The 22,437-nt window shown below is 34.1% G+C and overlaps 1 non-coding gene across 1 annotated transcript; it reads right to left on the bottom strand.

The window, feature by feature from the left end:
- Positions 1 to 21,733: 21,733 nt before the first annotated feature.
- Positions 21,734 to 21,840, bottom strand: LOC141722984 (small nucleolar RNA R71). The gene has a single exon (XR_012575980.1). It is a non-coding gene; the product is annotated as a small nucleolar RNA R71 (small nucleolar RNA).
- Between the last annotated feature and the right edge of the window lie 597 nt (positions 21,841 to 22,437).

The following is a 22,437-nucleotide window of genomic DNA, read 5'->3' as shown; positions in this document are numbered from 1 at the left end:
ACCCTTCGAAATAATTCGACGTCAAATTCACAACAACAATCCAATCACAACCAATTCCACAACTCCCAAACTCCGATTCGGTTAACTACTATTAATACTTGTATTTTACATTTTTATTTGTATTTTTATTTTATTTGTATTTTTTGTTCCGCAATTAATTTTATTTAATTAATAACGTAGGACTCAGATAAAAATCATCACCATTCACTATCGGCTCGCCGAGGCTCATCGCCGACGGCGGCGAATCTCGGAGGTACCCATTTCGGATTTCAATTCACGAGTTCCATCGATTAATTTTTAATAATTTCCGCTCGGAATATATTTATTTCATAAATATATTTATCAAATTTAATTCCCTGCCAAAATAGTCAATAATTTCAATCAGTTATAAGCACAACAGAATTGCAACCAAACAGAAGCAACACGCACAAAATATAACGCAACCGGTAACAAATAGACATAGCCGGAGATAAGCCGGAAAGAAGAAGAAAAAGAACACGGGCGGCAACAGCAAGAAAAAACTGGACACACACATATATATACGTTTGTTTGTATATATATACCGAAACAACAGGGATGGAGCCGGGTAATTACCGGAAGAAACCGGAATCGCAGCGGCGATCAGAGCAGAACGGGGCGGCGCCACTCACCGGAAAAAGAAAGAAACCGGCACGGGAGAAGGAAAAGGAAAGGAAAAGAGAGCCACGAGAATCTGTGGACAAAAACTGATAGAGAGATTTTCCCAAACATATCGAGAGTAAGAGAGGAATTGAAATATTAATTGAGAGAGAGTCGGTGAGGGAGAAGTGAAGGATACAGGGGTGGGGAATTTGGGGACTATCTGTTTATTTATTTTCTTTTACCATTCATTTATTTCATTATAAATCCTGACCCCCTTTTCTCGCAATTTAACGAAATAGTAGCACATAAAATTTTGTCGAGAAGATTATAAATCACCTACCACAATTTCCGGAATATTCAAAAGAGTAGCAAAATAAAAGTTTTAAGATTTTTGAATTATTTTTGGAAGGTACATCAAACCCGTATTTTAACGAATTAACGAATAAATGTGTGAGTAAATAAAAGTCCGAAAATTACCGGAATAATTTTAAAATTCTCAAAATATTTAAAAGTTAATAGAATACAATTTTCATGATTTTTGAAACATATTGAAATTAAATACTGATTTTACAATTTAATGATGTCATAAAATCATTTAAAATTAAATAATTAATAAAATATTGATTTCTAAATTTTATAAACCCCTAAAAATATTAAATAAAATTAAAGAACAACAAAATAATTTTAAAAACAATTTTAACATTTATACGAATAAACATTCAATAAAATCACTTTAAAAATGAATTAAGTTTATACAGCTCGATAATTAATTACAAAATTAATCTCCGCATCCAACAAATCACAAATAATTAATAATCTAGCTACACATAACTGACAGAACCATCACATATTTTATTTGTTTAATAATTTGATAATTATATTTACATATCGAATCCGAAAATAGGTTACTTAGCCGCTAAGTAACTATATAACGATACAATTTTAATACCCGATTTGGATAATTATCAAAATAGATCCTCTTATAGAACACTTTATACAAAAATAAGATAGTAATGTCTCGCCTTTTGAGAATATGAATTGTTATCGATATATATAAAATGATTAGCGTATCGAAAATTTTACGCCGGGACTCATACAGGTCAAACCGTACCCCGGATTAAAAAAGTCAAAACACGGAAAGTGTTCAAAATTATCAAATTAGGTTAGGAAAGAGTTTTCGGAAGAGTTTCGGGTTGTAAAAACTCAAAAACGATTGAAATATGATGATTTCTGGTTCTAAAAATTAATTTTATAATTACGTGAAATGATCATTATTAATTCTATAAATCCCTATAAAATCATATGATAATCTAAAAATTACCAGAAAAATACCAAAACACTCTATATTTTATTCTCGATAATTAAAGATTGAAATATTAAATTTTTTATCAGAAATCAACATCCAAATATTAATATCAATTATCAAATACTTCACCAAAATTCACATAAAATCACATAATAATTATTTATTGATAAAAATAATTACATAATATTTCTCAGACATTACATCCTTCCCCCTAAAAGGATTCTGTCCTCAGAATCATGCTAAGGAACAAACCATGCTATTTTTCGAGTATCTTACTTAAAATTTCTCAGAACTTATCACTTTAATCACTATTCGACGGTCCCCTACCGTCCTCAAATTTATCGGTTGCTCATGCAACCCCTACCTTAATCTTTACTTCATACATTCAGAGCTAAATTATTCTTCATAGTCATACACACATGAATGTCTTATGAAATCGTTATACCCGTGACAACAAGACCAACTCATTCACAATTGTTCTATCTATCTCACTATTTCAAAGGACTAACTTAATTTACATTAACCTTCTTTTCTTTCCAATTCTAATAGTTCGTGTTCATGAACTTTCTATTTTCACTAACTGTTCTACTTTACTTTTCATGTCTCCTTCTGTTCGGTTAGTCTGGTCTATGATCATTTTCAATCGTATGTGAAAACCTTTAGCTGGGTTCTTGTACTTTCCATCCGTCTGCGCCCGATATTCTGAGCTCATGGCGTCTGATGCTTCAAAATATTCTAAATCTATTCAAAAACTAAAAAAATTAAGGAAAATCTCGACAATTGCATTTAACTCACCACTTTGTAGTACACTTCAATTTTGTTTCGATCACTACCAGTTATATTCATCGAGCGAGAATCTTTTACTATCTGAAAGGAAATATTAATTTGAAATTGAATGAATCATGACTTTATTCAAACCCGAAATCTTGGTACTAGTACTCATTTTGTTGTCATATCAAATTAGATATCAATATGAACTTTGATGCTCACATCATTCCATACTGAAGTCAACATCAATCATCTATATTAATACCACCTTTGATACGCAACAACAAAGTAAGTATCAGTATAACCCAGAAGCCGGATCAAAGCCTGTTCTTCAAATTCTAACTTTTCAAATTCCTTTACTCATTTCTCGGTAATCCTAATGACATTCAACCTTTCTTTTTTACTCAAGACATATGTCCTTAAATGGACCTTTCTTGTTTGGTAGTTAACCACACAACTGGAGCTCATAATCAATTATAACCAGAATTCATACCTTCGAAGCTGAAAATGCAGTTGTTATTTTTCAACTCTTCGCAAGCATATCTTCAGGCATTCAACTTGGTCTTCCTTAGTCCTTGATTTAGCGAGGATGTTATCAATAAATACAATCACACTATTCAAATACTCCTAGTACATTATGTTCACTTAATCTTCAAACTTACAATTTCTGATAATCAACGCATAACTTCATACCTCCATTCTCTTTTTCCATGACCACTTTTGTGCACAACACAAAATACTCTTTATTTCATTATTCTTTCATTCCATATTTCTGAAGTTTTCCTTCACTCATTATTTCATCCCTACTGAGTTATACGATACAGGGCTTTTGACACCAGCTTGACTCTGTGCAGTAACCAATGAGAAATTCTTACCTCATTTCCTGAGGTAACCTTGGTAAATCATTCGTTCGAACCTCCCGGACTTCATTTTAATTTTAAAGAATTCTGACATGAGATTCATTGTAACGTTCTTCTCTAGCAGTTGGCCATTAATACCTTTGTTTAATCATTTTTGTTTACACACATTTTTGGAACGAATTCCTATCTCCAACTCTCGGCGTTTCACCTCATTCTCCTAATAGTTCTGGCACAACCGACGTTCCCAACTTGCATATTTCCTGGATTATTTTATTAAATTTCTTTATCATTCTTTTGATTCCACTTCTTTTCTTCATTATTTCTCTATTCTCATTATTCATTATCCCTTTTAAACATAACGAATTTCTTTTTCTTAGTAATATTAATCTGTTTATTATTGGATAGGTCATTTCTGGAGTTCATACTGGAATGAAGGCTTTTATTTATAATATTTAAATTTTTACTAAAAAAATTATTAAAATTCATCGATAGCGATTTTCTTAACCTTGCTTAAATCATCACTGATCGCATCTTTGGCTTTCCCTAATTGATCAACATTTCTTTTTCCCGAGTTCACATGTGGACTTCATCAATCTTCGTCTTACATCAGAAACTTGGATTTGCGAGCTTTCCATTATTTTACAGCAACTTCCATTCAATTTCCACTCAAATTGAGTATGCATTCAAGTCCTTCCTGGAACACTATTACAGATGATAGAATCTCTTTGCTTTATCTTGAACCTTCAGTTCTTGAAAATATTCTTCTTAATAGCATTTACCAATAACTTTTTGTTCCTCTTGTTTATCGAAAAGGGCGTATTCATCTTGATATAAACTTGCACAAGCTTGCAGTAACATTACGCTACTTTTACTCAATTTTCAATTTCTTCTAATGTCATTACTTCCTCCAAATTGCTAATTGCTTTGATTCCGGATCTGAAAATCATGTCAGAGTTTGACTCAATCTAATTGGAATCGATCTCCATTTAACTAACCATTAGTTGGTAAAGATAATCAATTAACTCTTTTAACTGATTAATTAAACCAAATGTTGACTAGCTAATTGGAATCAAAGACCAATTATATGAAGTTGGTTTGGTCATGACAACCTTTTCCGAGAGCCAAGATCGCAATCATTTGAAGTATTAATGAGAATAAAAAATATATTTATTTATTCATAAAAGTAGGGTAATTTTTGAAATTTTGGGTAGTACCTCCCCTATACCATCGACTACCAGTCGGACTCAAGCCGACACTATCAATCAACCAAATTGTCCACAATCACATCCATCCACTTCCATCAACCAAATTTGTCAATTTAACATAATTCGAAATATATTCCTTTGGTCCACATATGTAATATTTACTGGCATAACATATGTCTTTTGAAATGGGACTAAGATCTTAAATCAACAAGGATTAATATAACCATACTTTTCTCAGTTCTTTCAGAGTATTACAAAATGAACTTAAAATTTATCCCGTTGTTTTTTTTCAAGGATTTTATTTCGCAATTCCTTTAACTTATTTTTTGTCATTACCAATTGTGTATAGTTACTTTCAAGAATTATTCCGCATCCAATCTTTTATCTTTGATGATACGTCCTTAATTTTCTTAATTATTATGTTTATCTTTTAATAACCATGCATGGTTTTCATTACTATTGTCTCAATCTGGTGGAAACTCAGTCGTCAGATCATTATTTCTTAAAAGGTTCCACAGTCGAATCACCATTCCTTCATCTTCACTTATGTTCCCATATCAAACTTTCGTCACTGGTCCAGTTATGGGTATCCAATTTACCATCACTTATTTATTCAAATTGGAGAACCTCACAGTTCCTTGAGGAACACGTTCAAAATTTGATTGCAATTAAGATTCCTTCTATCCTGAATCTTCACAACAAATATCTTTCCGTGACGAAGGGATGTTTCACATATTAATTTCCTGTCTGAATTCTGGTTTAGAATTTCCTTGATTTTTGATTATCGTCCCTATACTCGTTTGCTTTATCTGACGCACACAACTTTACTCCCTTATTTTGTAATTAATTTATTTGTTACGGTTCACTAACCATTCATTTCACGTCAAAATCTTCTGATTTGAAGTGCATCGTGTTAACGTAATCTACCATACTGATGAGATCCTCGTAACACGAACAACTGTCTGATTTGATATCTTTGCCACGACTGCGTCGTCGGTGCATCTATTCTTCCTTGCTCGCAAATGTCCACAATTTATCAGCTTGCAATCATATCCTCCTTCGCACGTAATTCTACCTGTCGCACGGGACTATTCTATTTCTTTTGTAATCGTCAAAGAACAGACTCAACGCAGGAGGAGATTTTGTTAATATGATTTTGATTGAAAACTAAATGAGGAATAACAATGCAACAAATGATTGGAGAATCTGTAAATCAGTAAATTGAAAGAGGAAGAATGAGTGAAGAATGAGACAACCATATTCGTACTCAAGATGGCTGATAAGTGACATTTTATACCACTTAGAACGTCTTATAATGGCTTAAATTGATGTCTTGAAATCAAGTATTTTGTGTATTTGACGTGTTTTTCTAGTGTTTTTGCATTTCAGGGTATAACTTGCGTATGTAGGAAGAATTCATCATATAAGCCTAGGTAAGTACTTGGAATCGGATGCGTGGAGTTGTTCGAAGAAATCAGCAAAATCTGGAGCAAAACAGTCATTTTTCCAGAAGTATGCCAGGCGCCCGCCTAGGATCTGGGGCGGCCGCTTAGAAGCTGAAGCGCCCGCTTGGAAAGCTGGGGCGGCCGCCTGGGGTCGAGAATTTTAATGCTGAATTTTTAATTCATGTTCTACTGGGCTTCTAAGACTGCTGATTCTTGTAGATTTCTATATAAGTAATCTTCAGAGACGCTTCACAATAAGAAGAAGAAACAAGTATTAATCAAGAAAAGAGCAAGGAGAGAAGATTAAGAAGACCGTTTTAGCACACCGCAACGGAGAAGAGGAAGCATACGTTATCTTGTGATTCTTTTATTCGTTGTTACAGTGGATGCTAGTTTTCTTTACTTTGAACCTTAATACTCTTGTGACGTACTCTGGTTTTAATAAGTATTTTATTAGTTTATATTGTCGTGTTATTATCATGTTTTCATATGAACCCATGGTGACGATGTGTTCTATCACGGGCTAATCGTGATCATGGGGTCGTAGCGGATTTACTATGGGTTTCTTTAGTTAATTGTTTAATACCTTGGTATGTGATGATTGTATGATATCTAGTATAGGTTGTGCTTATTCGTCTTATGTGTGTCGCGAACATATAAGATAGCCTGTTAATCTCTTATAAAGCGACAGTGAATCTTGAGATTTAGAACTTGCCATGCTAGCATAGGTTCGTGTATTGTATGCATGATTAGTGGGTAACTCTAACCATTTTACTTGCCCTGTATAATCATAATGAATAACTTGCGCTTAAATTGTTATGTTGTCAAATTCTGTAGACATATAGGGTCTCAACATAATTGATGCTTATTCAACTTCTATCTCAAATGTGGATGCTTGGTAGAATGGTACTTGTACAATGAAAGTTGGCTTTTATCAGTTTTGTGTTGTTCGATTAATATCATCACCGTTACATGCTAAGGGTAATAATAATAACTATTGAAGGAAGTAGTAATGAAGTTATGATCTCAGGTGTGTTTAATGTTGTTAATTCAAGTGTTATTTAAGTGTTTTATTCTCGTAGTTAATCGTAGTTAATAATTAGTTAATCAACCTTAAGTGTTATTGTCTTGACATTGAGAAGTAATCATACATTGCGTGGAGTTGTGCGAAGAAATCAGCAATATCAGGAGCAAAACAGTCATTTTTCAAACGCATGCCAGGCGCCCGCCTGGGATCTGGGGCAGCCGCTTGGAAGCTGAGGCGCCCGCTTGGAAAGCTGGGGCAGCTGCCTGGGGTCGAGAATTTTAATGCTGGATTTTAAATTCGTGTTCTACTGGGCTTCTGAGACTGCTGATTCTTGTAGACTTCTATATAAGTAATCTTCAGAGACGTTTCACAATAAGAAGAAGCAACAAGTATTAATCAAGAAAGGAGCAAGGAGAGAAGATTAAGAAGACCGTTTTAGCACACTGCAACGAAGAAGAGGAAGCATACGTTATCTTGTGATTCTTTTATTCGTTATAACAGTGGATGCTAGTTTTCTTTACTTTGAACCTTAATACTCTTGTGACGTACTCTGGTATTAATAAGTATTTTATTAGTTTATATTGTCGTGTTATTATCATGTTTTCATATGAACCCATGATGACGATGAATTCTATCATGGGCTAGTCATGATCATGGGGTCGTAGCGGATTTACTATGGATTTCTTTAGTTAATTGTTTAATACCTTGGAATGTGATGATTGTATGATATCTAGTATAGGTTGTGCTTATTCGCCTTATGTGCGTCGCAAATATATAAGATAGCCTGTTAATCTCTTGTTAAGCGACAATGAATCTTGAGATTTAGAACTTGCCATGCTAGCATAGGTTCGTGTATTGTATGCATGATTAGTGGGTAACTCTAACAGTTTTACTTGCCCTGTGTAATCATAATGAATAACTTATGCTTAAATTGTTATTTTGTCAAATTCTGTAGACATATAGGGTCTCAACATAATTGATGCATATTCAACTTCTGTCTTAATTATGTATTCTTGGTAGAATGGTACATGTACAACGAAAGTTGGATTTTATCAGTTTCGTGTTGTTCGATTAATATCATCACTGTTGCATGCTAAGGGTAATAACAATAACTATTGAAGGAAGTAGTAATGAAGTTATAATCTCATGTGTGTTTAATATTGTTAATTCAAGTGTTATTTAAGCGTTTTATTCTCATAGTTAATCGTAGTTAATAATTAGTTAATCAACCTTAAGTGTTATTGTCTTGACATTGAGAAGTAATCATACATTGGTGAGTGAGTGTTAATTAAATATAATTAGTCTGAGTCTCTGTGGGAATGAACTAGAAATCATTCTATATTACTTTCGAACGCGTATACTTGCGTGAATTATTAGCGCATGTTTTCGCCCTAACAATGGCCAGTCTTTTATATTATATGGCATACAACACATGATTAGGTGGCGTCCCACCCGACTCTTCGTATTTCGACAAAGCATCACATCACCACACTGTTTGTCTCAATCAAGAAGCAATATTTTGAGAAAAGAACAATTTGGAAGGAGTACATTAAATTTCTTTCATTTTCGCCTCATATGATTCATCAACAGAAGCTCATACGTGTTCACTGATCAAGATAAACATATGTTGCCGTATTAGAGGAAAGAATAACATTGTTGGTCACTGTCTACGCTTTACTTGAACATGCCTTCAAAGATCATTCGAACTACAGAGTTACCATTTCGGTCATGTCATAGCTTTGGAATGTCGTCTGGGAATGCCTTCACGTTATATACTGTAATGATTTGATCATAATCGCATCCCTTACGAAATTCATAATCACTACTTCAGATCTCATCTATGTCGCGTAAAATATCCCTCGATCACGCAACGCCTCAATTTCGTCGATAGAAATACGATTCTTTTCCAATCATTTGGAAAATTCTTCCATTTCCTTCAATATCCTCTGTCCGTTCAAGTCACAACTCTCGTTAAGTTTTAATAATTTCACAAATTAGGTAAATAATGTTTTAGCATGTTGATATAGTTATTGATATTATTAAACAAAATTTATGTTCGTCTTTCACGGAAAACTTTAAACTTTCTTCTCACTAGTGGGTCTACTTGGTCCTCCAGATTAATAATACTGAGTCTAATTCCATTCTTCTTTTTAGATGACTTTCTGTTTAGAATAATAAGAACTTAAGTAATAATTCGACAACCAAATTGTAAAACTTATTTCATGCAAAAATCTTCTGAAGGTTGATTAAGAAAATCTTTTCTGAAATCTCATTTTAAAGTTTTGGAAATCAAATATTTGGTCGTCATTACCATATAAGTTACTTGCTTATTTTTATGATTTACCAATTAAATGTCTAATTAAAAGAATACCCATATAAGGGTCTCTCCACTTTGGTACCTCTTCCACTTTTCCTTGGATTCTGCTCACACTTATTAGTCGATGAAACTTTATTATCGTTGTATATCATTTTATTAGTAATTCTACCTCAACGCCGACATCAGGTACTATCTTTGACATTCTTGTCATCATCCTTAACGTTATGCTTGCAACCACGCATGTTATTCGACGTTCCATCTATAGATAGGGTCACATTTTCTTTCTAGTCTTACCTACACCTAGTAAGGTAGATATCATTCCTCGCGCAGCTCCCAATAAGTGATAAGAGTCTTTTCGCAACGGTGGTGCCTTCGAAATGTGCAATATTGGTTCTTCATCAGCTTCCATCAACTGGTTGCCTCCGGCATGGAACTCGTCCTAATACCTAAGTTAAATCGTACTAATACTCACCTAGTTTCCCCTACACAAATCCTTACCAGAATAAATCATATTCTCTTCAAAACCACATAAAAATAGGGTATCGTACCCAGTCTCCGTCGATCCATCGATTCCTCATTATTATAGGATTACGATATTCGCCTTACGCTTACCTCGAAAATCATGGCTTACCAACTCCGTATTGGATCTGCAAACCCTAATTCGCACTCAACTCCACTTAACATGAGTATGCCTAGGGTCTTTCTTATCTCATATGACCTATTACTCATATTCTATCCTCACCTATTCTTATTTCAGTTACCAATAACCTGCAGCTCTGATGTCAACTTGTAACAATTCAAATCCGGGGTCAAGATTTGGTGTCACTAAACAATCTTTACATAAAATAAAAGAATATTCAAATAACCCCTTGAATCCGGATAGTTTACAGGTTATGGTATAAAACAAGAATCTAACCTTTTACAACTCACAATAACTAGAATACAAGTTTAAATACCTTTATGCTAATGCATGTGTCTTATTTTCTCACATCTTCGTCCTTTCGCAGCGGAGATCTCTCTAACTTCTGCTGTCTAACGAAAGCTATTCACTTTTATCTTTCTCCGCTTTTAAAAGAATTAAGAGTTGACAAAGCAAGAGTGAGCCAAAAATGCCCAGCAAGTATATAATTTTTAATTCCAAATATTAATAACAAAGGAAAATTCCCGGTCAAAATCTCTAAACAATTTTAAACAATTTTATTTATTCGAGGGAGTTGAGCGACTAAACCTTGGCTGTTACCAGCCTTTAGGTATAAATCCAAAAGTGACAAGCGATTCCCAGATTCATCTCTTGAATCAGGGTTTTGTCCTGTTTTGGAATTATAAAACTTTCGAGAGAGAATGCCGTTAATGGCAATCAACAACAAATTAGATTGGACACTAGTTCACACTTATACCCTGCCGATAAGTCAGGACACAGTGTAGATATATACCCAACCGTATAGATCCATTCAGGTACCTAGGCATTATTGCCCAAGGGTCTGGTCCATCCCCGGTCCATAGGATATAGCTCATCACTGGCACTTACAGTAAACATCCAGCCCGTAGGGTGTTCAAATGTCAAATCATTTTGAATTCAAAACATCCCAATTCAGGGTTCACAAATAACCCAAAAGAATGGGTATTGGCTCAAGAGAACAATCGAATTATAGGAACAATAATGAAAAGAACATGCATAATCAGAGTAATTGCAGTGAAATGTTAAACATTTAACTATTCTGAACTTAGAATAGGAATGAAGAAATAATTGCAGTATTTTAACAGAAAGTTCAGGAATACTTGCCTCAATAAGCTTTAATCGCTATTACTAGTTGACTTTGGTTCGATTTGGACGTTCGGCTTTATCGTCAAAATACTATACCGTTCTGGATACGATCCCAACATTCAGACCCTTCAATTGGAACTTCGTTGATCTTGACATCTAATCACTAGAACGTTCCTAGTCCGATGTCGATACTCGGGTTTTCCGTCTAGGACCTACAAGGTTGAAATACCCTAATTCAGATAATCACTCAAGCTTAACATCAAATCGCTATCACCTCTACCCATACGATTTCATAACCCAACTCGTATTTATATGTATCATTAAAATACACATAGCAATTATGGTTCACATCTTTGAAACTCGGTTCGGTATTTATTTTAGGAAAGTAAGTATATTCGTTATTTGAAAATAATAGGGTAATTGCTTATAAAATATTTTTGCCACAACACAAAACTAGATTTGTATAATATAATTATTTACCTTCGTTCGACGTCTCCGATAATTATAGGTTACGTTCCCGTATTTTCCGAATTAATTTCCCGAAAATCGGGCAGCGTCTCCTTTTTTTATCGGCCTACCCGTCGAAACAATTCGACGTCATATTCACAACAACAATCCAATCACAACCAATTCCACAACTCCCAAACTTCGATTCGGTTAACTACTATTATTACTTGTATTTTAGATTTTTATTCTTATTTTTATTTTATTCGCATTTTTCGTTTCTCAATTAATTTTACCAACTAATTTTATTTAATTAATAACGTAGGACTCAGATAAAAATCATCACCGTCCACCGTCGGCTCGCCGAGGCTCATCGCCGACGGTGGCGAATCTCGGAGGTACCCGTTTCGGATGCCAATTCACGAGTTCCACCGATTAATTTTTAATAATTTCCGCTCGGAATATATTTATTTCATAAATATATTTATCAAATTTAATTCCCTGCCAAAATAGTCAATAATTTCAATCAGTTATAAGCACAACAGAATTGCAGCCAAACAGAAGCAACGCGCACAAAATACAACGCAACCGAAAACAGACAGACATAGCCGGAGATAAGCCGGAAAGAAGAAGAAAAAGAACACGGGCGGAAACAGCAAGAAAAAACTGGACACACACACACATCTATACGCTTGTTTGTATATATATATACCGAAATAACAGGGATGGAGTCGGGTAATTATCGGAAGAAACCGGAATCGCAGCGGCGATCGGAGCACAACGGGGCGGCGCCACTCGCCAAAAAAAGAAAGAAACCGGCACAGGAGAAGGAAAAGGAAAGGAAAAGAGAGCTACGAGAATATGTGGACAAAAACCGAGAGAAAGATTTTCCCCAGCAAATCGAGAGTAAAAGAGGAATTGAAAGATTAATTGAGAGAGAGTTGGTGAGGGAGAAGTGAGGGATACAGGGGGTGGGGAATTTGGGGACTATCTGTTTATTTATTTTCTTTTACCACTCATTTATTTGATTATAATTCCTCACCCCCTTTTCTCGCAATTTAACAAAATAGTAGCACATCAAATTTTGTCGAGAAGATTATAAATCACGTACCACAATTTCCGGAATATTCAAAAGAGTAGCAAAATAAAAGTTTTATGATTTTTGAATTATTTTTGGAACGTACATCAAACCCGTATTTTAACGAATTAACGAATAAACGTGTGAGTAAATAAAAGTCAGAAAATTACCGGAATAATTTTAAAATTCTCAAAATATTTAAAAGTTAATAGAAGAAAATTTTCATGATTTTTAAAACATTCTGAAATTAAATACTGATTTTACAATTTAATGATGTCAGAAAATCATTTAAATTAAATAATTAATAAAATAATAGAATAACAAAAATAATTTTAGAAACAATTTTAACATTTATACGAATAAACATTCAATAAAATCACTTTAAAAATGAATTAAGTTTATACAGCTCGATAATTAATTACAAAATTAATCTCCGCATCCAACAAATCACAAATAATTAATAATATAGTAACACATAACTGACAGAAGCATCACATATTTCATTTGTTTAATAATTCGATAATTATATTTACATATCGAATCCGAAAATAGGTTACTTAGCCGCTAAGTAACTATATAACGATGCAATTTTAATACCCGATTTGGATAATTATCAAAATAGATCCTCTTATAAAACACTTTATACAAAAATAAGATAATAATGTCTCGCCTTTTGAAAATATGGATTATTATCGATATATATAAAATGATTAGCGTATCGAAAATTTCCCGCCGGAAGTCATACAGGTCAAACCGTACCCCGGATTGAAAAAGTCAAAACACGGAAAATGTTCAAAATTATTAGATTCGGTTAGGAAGGAGTTTTCGGAAGAGTTTCGGGTTGTAAAAATGCAAAACCGATTGAAGTGGGACGATTTCTGGTTCTAAAAACTAATTTTATAATTACGTGAAATGATCATTATTAATTCTATAAATCCTTATAATATCATATGATAATCCAAAAATTACCAGAAAAATACCAAAACACTCTATATTTTATTCTGGATAATTAAAGATTAAAATATCTAAATTTTTATCAGAAATAACTATCCAAATATTAATATCAATTATCAAATAATTCACCAAAATTCATATAAAATCACATGATAATTATTTATTGATAAAAATAATTACATAATATTTCTCAGACGTTACACGTAATCCATTAGCTGATTTTTAATCCAAAGCACTTGAGCACAACAACTTCCAGCAGCTATGTATTCATCCTCAACTGTGGAAGTTAACACATATTGTCATTTCTTCCTATACCAGGATAAAAGTCTTTGTCCAAGAAACTAACAGCTTTTACTAGTGCTCTTTTTGTTAACCCTGCATCCAACAAAATCTGCATCTGTGTATCCAACAGCTTCAAATCCTATTCCCTTATGATACCATAATCCCAAGTTTAGAGTCCCTTTTAGGTGTCTGAAAATTCTCTTCACAACCATCAAATGTGATTCCTTTGGATTGGTTTAAAATCTTGCAAACAGACATGTTGCAAACATAATGTCTGGTCTACTAGCATTCAAATACAACAAAGATCCAATCATCCCTCTATAACCTGAAATGTCTACACATTTGCCCTTTTAATCTTCATCCAACTTTGTATATGTAGACATAGGTGTTGATGCAGGTGAACAATCAACCATACCAAACGTTTTCAATAAATCCTTAACATACTTAGTTTGGCTGATGAAGATTCCATCACTTCTTTGACTGGCTTGAAGTCCAAGAAAGTAACTCAACTCTACCATCATACTTATTTCATATTCACTCTGCATGAGCTTTGAGAATCTTTGATATAGCTTTTCATTATTAGAACAAAAATTAATATCATTCACATAGATCTGAACTAAGATCATATAACCACCATGTTGTTTGCAGAATAGAGCCTTGTCTATTGTTCCCCTAGTGAATCCATATTTAAGCAAAAATTCTAATAGTGTGTCATACCAAGCTCTAGGTGCTTGCTTTAGTCCATAGAGAAACTTCAATAATTTGTACACAAAGTCTGGAAATTATGGATCTTCAAAACCAGGTGGCTGTTGCGCATAAATTCTTTTTCCAACTCACCATTAATGAATTCACTCTTTACATCCATCTGATACACCTTGAAATTTGGGTGTGCAACAAATGCAAGAAAGGTCCTTATTGTATCAAGTCTTGCAACTGGAGAAAAAGTTTCATCATAATCAATTCCTTCTTCCTGTGAGTATCCTTTTACAACCATCCTTACTTCATTTCTTGTTACAATCCAATTTTTATCCATTTTTGTAACAACCCAAATCCGGGGTCAAGATTTGGTGTCACTAAACAATCATTCCATAAAATAAAGAAATAAATAGATAACCCCTTGAATCCGGATCGTTTACAGGTTATGGTATGAAACAAGAATCTACCTCTTTACAACTCACAATAACTAGGATACAAGTGTAAATACCTTTGAACTGATGCTCGTGTCATATTCTTCTAACTTCTTCAATCTCTCGCAACAGAGATTTTTCGAACTTCTGCTGTCTATCTAAGCTATTCATTTTTATCCTTATCTGTTTCTGGCAGAAATAAGAATTGACAAAGCAATAGTGAGCCAAAAATGCCCAGCAAGTATATAATTTGAGTTTCAAACATTAATATCATAGAAAACTTCAGGACAAAATCTTAAAACAATTTTAAACCATTCTATTCATTTGAGTGAGTTGAGCGAATAAACGTTGGTTGTCACCAGCCTTTAACTAAAATCCAAAATTGATAAACGATTCCCCGATTTATCTCCTAAATCAGGGTTTTGTCTGGTTTTGGAATCATGAAACCTTTTAAGAGAGAATACCGTCAATGGCGATCAACAACAAATTAAACTGGACACTAGTTCACATCTATATCATGCTGATCAGTCAGGATACAGTGCAGATCTACACCTACCTGTATAGATCCAGTTGGGTCCCCAGGCACTACGGCCCATCTCAAGGCACCAGTTATGTTTCGGTCCTTAGGATTAAGTAAAACTTAATCCCCAAAGTATCACTATCCAGCCCATGGAGTATTTTGATATCAAATTATTTTGAATTCAAAATATCCCAATTTAGGGTTCGCAAATAACCCGAAGGAATGGGTATTTGCTCACGAGAGCAATCGAATTACAGGAACAAGAATAAAAGAACATGCATAATCAGAGTAATTGTAGCGAAATATAAAACATTTAACAATTCTGAACTTAGAATAGGAACGAAGAAATAATTGCAGTAATTTAAAAGAAAATCAGGAATGCTTGTAGTATTTAAAAGAAAGTTCGGGAATACTTATAGTATTTAAAAGAAAATCAAGAATACTTGCAATATTTAAAAGAATGTTCAGGAATACTTGCAGTATTTAAAAGAAAAATCAGGAATACTTGCCTCAATAAACTTCAATCGCTATTACTAGTTGACTTTGATTTGACTTGATCGTTTGGCTTTATCGTCAAACTACTATTCCATTCTGGATTCGATCCCGACACTCAGGTTCTTCGATTGGAACTTCGTTGATCCCACCGTCTAATCACTAGATCAATCCTAGTCCAACGTCACGTCTCGGGTCTTCCGACTAAGACCTACAGGGTTGGAATACCCTAATTCAGATAACCGCTTAACATAACACCACAATCATATTCTACCCATAGGATTTCATAACCCAACTTGTATTTATATGTATTATCGAAATACACATAGCAATTATGGTTCACATCTTCGAAACTCGGTTCGGTATTTATTTTTGGAAAATACGTATATTTGTTATCTCAAAAATAGGGTAATCGATTACTTATAAATTATTTTGTTTTAATCGCAATTAAGTTTATATAGTATAATCGTATATGATTATTCGTCGTCTCCGATAGTTATAGGTTACGTTCCCGTGTTTTCGGAATCAATTTTCCCAAAAATCGGGCAGCGTCTCCTCTGTTTATTGGCCTACCCGTCGAATCAGTTCGACGTCAATCACAACAACAAACAACAAACAATCCAATTTCAAATTTGCAAGTTCTAACCACTGTTACATTTTCATTATTTACAATTATTTATTATTCATTTTTCGTTTCGAAATTTATTTCACAACTAATTCTAATTTTTAGTTATTTATAATTTATAGGACTCAGATAAATATCATCATTGCCAACCGTAGACTCGCCACGGCTCATCGTCGACGGCGGCAAAATTCGCGTGTACCCTATTTATTCGGGTCTCCGAAACGAATCCCACCGATTAGAATAATTCTTTGCCCGCACGAAATTCATTTTTATTTCACGAATATTTATTCAATAATTTCCTGCAAAGAAATAAAATAATAAAATAAATAAAAATTTCTGAAAACCAGCACAGCAACACGCGCATACGCGCTGCCAAAACAGGGGCCGTCTCACCGGACAGAAGCCGGCGGCAATCGGAGAAAAGCCGGAAAATATTCACAGAAAAGCACAGGCGTCAATCAACTATTAAAACCACAATCACAAAGCATACAGATATATATAAATACGCATACATATGGATACGGACCAACAGCAAAAGCTCGGAATAATCGCCGGAAACGGACCGGAAAGAAAACGGAACCACGGCAATCAGAGCAAGGAGGAACAGGGGAGAGAGGTAAGAGACGAAAGAGGGTGAGAGAAATTAGAGAGAGAGAAACATAATAGAGAACGAGAGAGAATAGAGAGATTGAGTAGAGAGAGAGATGAACAAGTCGGTGCAGGAGGCGGTGCCACAGGGGAGGGGAGCTCCTGTGGTTTATTTATTGTTTTATTATCTTTTTCCTTCGTTATTTTTTTCTCGTTATTGTCCTGGTTCATGCTGACATTAATGATTTCAACAAGTAATTTACAGGTAACTGCAACCCGGAAATTTACAAAAGCAGTTTTTAGAAATTTTTGGTTAATTTAAAACTATTAATGTAAAATTGTCGAAGAAAAAAAAAATTAAATCATTTTTAAAACACGCACCCGACCCGCGTTCTGCAAATTAACGAAAAGACGGGCGGTTAAATAAAAGCCAGAAAATTTCCGAAACAATCTAAAATTCTCGAAATATTTAAAAGTTAATAAAATAAAATTTTCATTATTTTTGAAATATCTTAAAATCAAATATTGATTTTATAATTAAATGGAGTCAGAAAATCATTTAAAGATAATTAATAAATAAAATATTGATTTCTAAATTTTATAAACTCCTAAAAATAATAAATAAAATTATAAAATAACAAAAATAATTTTAGGAGCAATTTTAGCATTTATGAGAATAAATATTCAATAAAATCATTTTAAAAATGAATTAAGTTCATACAACTCGATAATTAATCATAAAATTAACCTTTGCATCCAACAAATCACAAACAATAAATAAAACACATCACATAGCTGACCGAATCATCACACATTTTATTTGTTTAATAATTCAATAATTACATTTACCTTTTGTATCCGAAAATAGGTTACTTAGCCGCAAAGTAACTGAAAAAACGATACGATTTTAATACCAAATTTGGATAATTATCAAAACAGAGTTTCCTATAAAATACTTTATACGAAATTAAGGTAATAATGTTTTGTCTTTTGAGAATATGGACTTTTATCGATATATAAAATGATTTGCGTATCGAAAATTTCACACTGGGACGGTACAGGTCAAACCGTATCCCGGATCGAGAAAGTCAAAACATGAAAAGTGTTCAGAATTATCAGATTATGTTAGGAAGGAGTTTTCGGAATATTTCGGGTTGTAAAAACGCAAAAACGATTGAAGTAAGACGATTCCTTGTTCTAAAAAGTAATTTTATAATTAAGTAAAAATAATCATTATTAATTCTATAAATCCTTATAAAATCATATTATAATCCAAAAATTACCAGAAAAATACCAAAATTATCTAGATTTAATTCTAGATAATTGGAAATTAATATATCTCAATTTTTATCAGAAATAAACATCCACATATTATTATCCATCATCAAATAATTCACCAAAATTCACATAAAAATCACATAATAATTATTTGTTGATAGAAATAATTACATAAATTTCCCAGACGTTACAATTTTGTTCTTGAACACCCACTTTATTCCAATTACACTTCTGTTCTTTGGTGTTGGAACCAATTTCTATACTTTATTTCTTTCAAACTGATTTAGCTCCTCTTGCATAGCAGATATCCAATCATGATCAAGTAGAGCTTCCTCAATTTTCTTAGGCTCAACTTGTGACAGAAAACATGCATGAAGACATTCATTTGAAGTTGCACTTCTAGTCCTCAGTCCAGCAGTTGGATCACCAATAATTGCTTCTCTTGTGTGACTCCTATCCCATTTCCCGGTGTGAGTTTGTTGACTTGAGTTTTCTGCATTTTCTTCACCATTGGCATGACTTGCAAAACTTTCTCCTCTTTCTTCCTCTGAGTTATATTATCAAATTCAGGTGATTGAGATGATATTCCATTCTCATGATTCACTTGTTCAGTTGAATCTTCATCCATTCTATGATTCGTGTTGACTACAGCTTCATCCTCAAAATCACTATCAATGTTGAGATTTTCAAATTTCAGGGTTTCAACTTCATTGTCATCAATGCATTCCAAGCATTGACACTTGTCATCATAAAAAGTTATATATGTGCTTTCCATAATTTTCTTTTGTTCAAGCACATAGACTTTGTAGGCAGTTCTCTCTAATGAATATCCCTGAAAAATTGCTTCAAAAACCTTAGAGTCAAATTTTCCCACTTATTTAGAGTTGTCTTTCAAAACATAACACTTGCTTCCAAACACATGAAGATGTTTCACAGTAGGATTTCTTTTAGATAAGATTGAGTAGGGGGATTTGCCAAGATTATTGTTAATGAGATATATGTTTTGCGTGTAGCATGTGATAAATGGATTTTTTATCCACTTGGAACGCTTTATTACAAGCTTAAATTGGTGTTTTGGACTTAAGTTGTTGGTATTTTGATGTGTTTTTGTGTTATTGCATTTCAGGTATCAGTTAAATGAAGAAAGGAGCTTTTAAAGGAAATATAATGAAAAGTGATCAGATTTGGAATCCTAGGCCATTGTCAAGTTGTAGAAAATCTCGTTAGCTTCGCGTGGGCAGTTGAATCCCCTAATTCTGACGAGTAGAACTCATGTTATGGCCAAAACAAGATTCATCAGAATATTTCCAAACAGGCTTCAGGCACCCGCCCACTGGAGGAGGCACCCGCCCGCTGGTGGAGAAGCCCGCCTGGTGTGTCGTGTGGCCGCGCGCTGATGCGCGGCTAATTTCATTGAAAAAACCTTTTTTGAGTGGAATTTGACGATTTTAAGGGTCCAGGTCCAATATGGGCTTATATATACTTAAAAAAAGGGTTTTCATCATCCGGGAAGATTGGGATACCAAGGAGAAGACCTAGAAGCACAAAATAACTCCGAAAAAGAAGATCTTGTTTTCAACTTGTGATTCTTTGAATTAGGTGTAACTTTGGATGCTCATTTTCGTTCTTGTTGAACCTAGATCTCATTTATTTGTACATTACTTATTATTCAGTTTATTAAGACCTTGTTTTATATCATGCTTTCATTGGAACCCATGGTGACGATGAGTTCTATTATGGGCTAATCGTTATCATGGGATTCTAGCGGATTTACTTATAGATTTCAATAATTAATTTGTTTCGATATCTTGGTGTGTGGTGATTGATTGATATCCTAGTATTGGTTATGCTTATTCATCTTATGTGCGTAGCTAACATATAAGATAGCGTGTTAATCTCTATTGAAGCAACAGTAAATATAGAGGTTTAGAACTTGCCATGCTAGCATAGGTTCATGTATTTGTTATGCATGATTCGTAGGTAATTTTAACCATCTTACTTGCCCTATGTAATCAAAATAGATAACTTGTGCTTAACCCGTTATGTTGTCAAATTCTATAGACATATAGGGTCTCAATATAATTGATGTCTATTCAGCTTCTATCTCTTTTGTGGATGTCTGGTAGAATGGTACGTGTGCAATGAAAGTTGGTGTTTATCAGTTTCGTGTTATCTGATTAGTGTTATCACCATCATATGCTAAGGTTAAGAACGGAAAGGCTATTGAATGAAGTAGTAATGAAGTTAGAATCCCATGTTTGTCATATATATTAATTCAACCATTATTGTTCTCTTAGTTATAATTGTTAGTTTAATCTCTTAGTTTAATAAAAACCCAATTTGTTATTTGTCTTAGTATTGAGAGATAACCATAAATTGTTGTATAGGTGCATAAATTGAACTTAACCTAAACCAGTCTCTGTGGGAATGAATCTGATTTATATCTTATACTACTTGCGAACGCGTATACTTGCGTGAATATTAGCGCGTGTTTTCGCCCTAACAAGTTTTTGGCGCCGCTGCCGGGGACTCGGTGTTAATTTTTAGTTTATGTGCTTGTCATCAGTGGTCATTAAAGTTCACTGACTCGGATTCTTTTACTTTCACGGTTTATTTTTTTGTGTTTCAGGTACTCAGTACAATAGGAGATCCAGCAGCACAAACGAAAGCCTTGATGGATTTTTCTCAACCCAAGATCCATGAAATTCAATCTAGCATTGTCAGACCAGCTATCACAGCTAATACCTTCGAGATAAAGCCTGGAATAATTCAATGGGTTCAAAATTCAATCCAGTTTGGGGGTTTTCCAACAGAAGATCCCAATATGCACATTAGGGATTTCATTGAGATCTGCGACACCTTCAAGTCCAACGGTGTTTCTGAAGATGTTGTGAAGCTGAGACTGTTCACATTCTCTCTGAGGGACAAGGCTAAGAGCTAGTTACACTCTCTACCAACTGGTTCGATTTCTACTTGGGAAGATCTTGCTCAAAAGTTTCTCACTAAATTTTTCCCTATGGCGAAGATAACTACATTCAGAAACGCTATTACTCAATTTGTGCAGTAAATGGGAGAATCGCTATGTGAAGCTTTGGAGCGCTACAAGGAGATGCTTAGGAAGTGTCCTCATAATGGAATGCCTGATTGGATGATCATCACTTATTTTTACAATGGGTTGGGAGCACAGTCCAGATACATGCTCGATGCAGCATCAGGCGGAGCATTATGGGCAAAGAGTTATGAGGAAGCTTATGATCTAGTTGAACTGATGACTGCTAATGAATATCAGTATTTAACTCAGAGATGTCCACAGGGCAAGGTAGCAGGAGTTCTTGAAGTGGATACAGCTACGGCTATCACTGCTCAACTAAAGGTGTTGTCTATGAAGATCGATTCTCTGGCTAACTATGGTGTTAAGCAGATAATTAGTGTTTGTGAGCTGTGTGCAGGTCCGCATGTGACGGAGCAATGCACTATATCTAGTGACTCAGCTCAGTTTGTGAGCAACTTTCAGAGATTGTAGCAACCAGTTCCAGACACTTATCATCCTGACAACTGGAATCATCCTAACTTCAGATGGAGCAACAATCAGAATGCGATGCAACAATCGTTCCAGCAGTTTGGAGCAAAACAATTCAACCCTCCTGGTTTTCAGCAACAATTTGCACCACGACAATAACTCCAAATTCAATGACAAACTCTTGGTGCATGTCTATCTTCGAATGAAAAATATGA

The sequence above is a fragment of the Apium graveolens genome, chromosome 4 (assembly GCF_009905375.1).
Source record: "Apium graveolens cultivar Ventura chromosome 4, ASM990537v1, whole genome shotgun sequence".
NCBI classification, from domain to species: domain Eukaryota; kingdom Viridiplantae; phylum Streptophyta; class Magnoliopsida; order Apiales; family Apiaceae; genus Apium; species Apium graveolens.
Note: the sequence above shows the minus strand (reverse complement) of the source record. Positions and strands in the feature narration are given on the sequence as shown.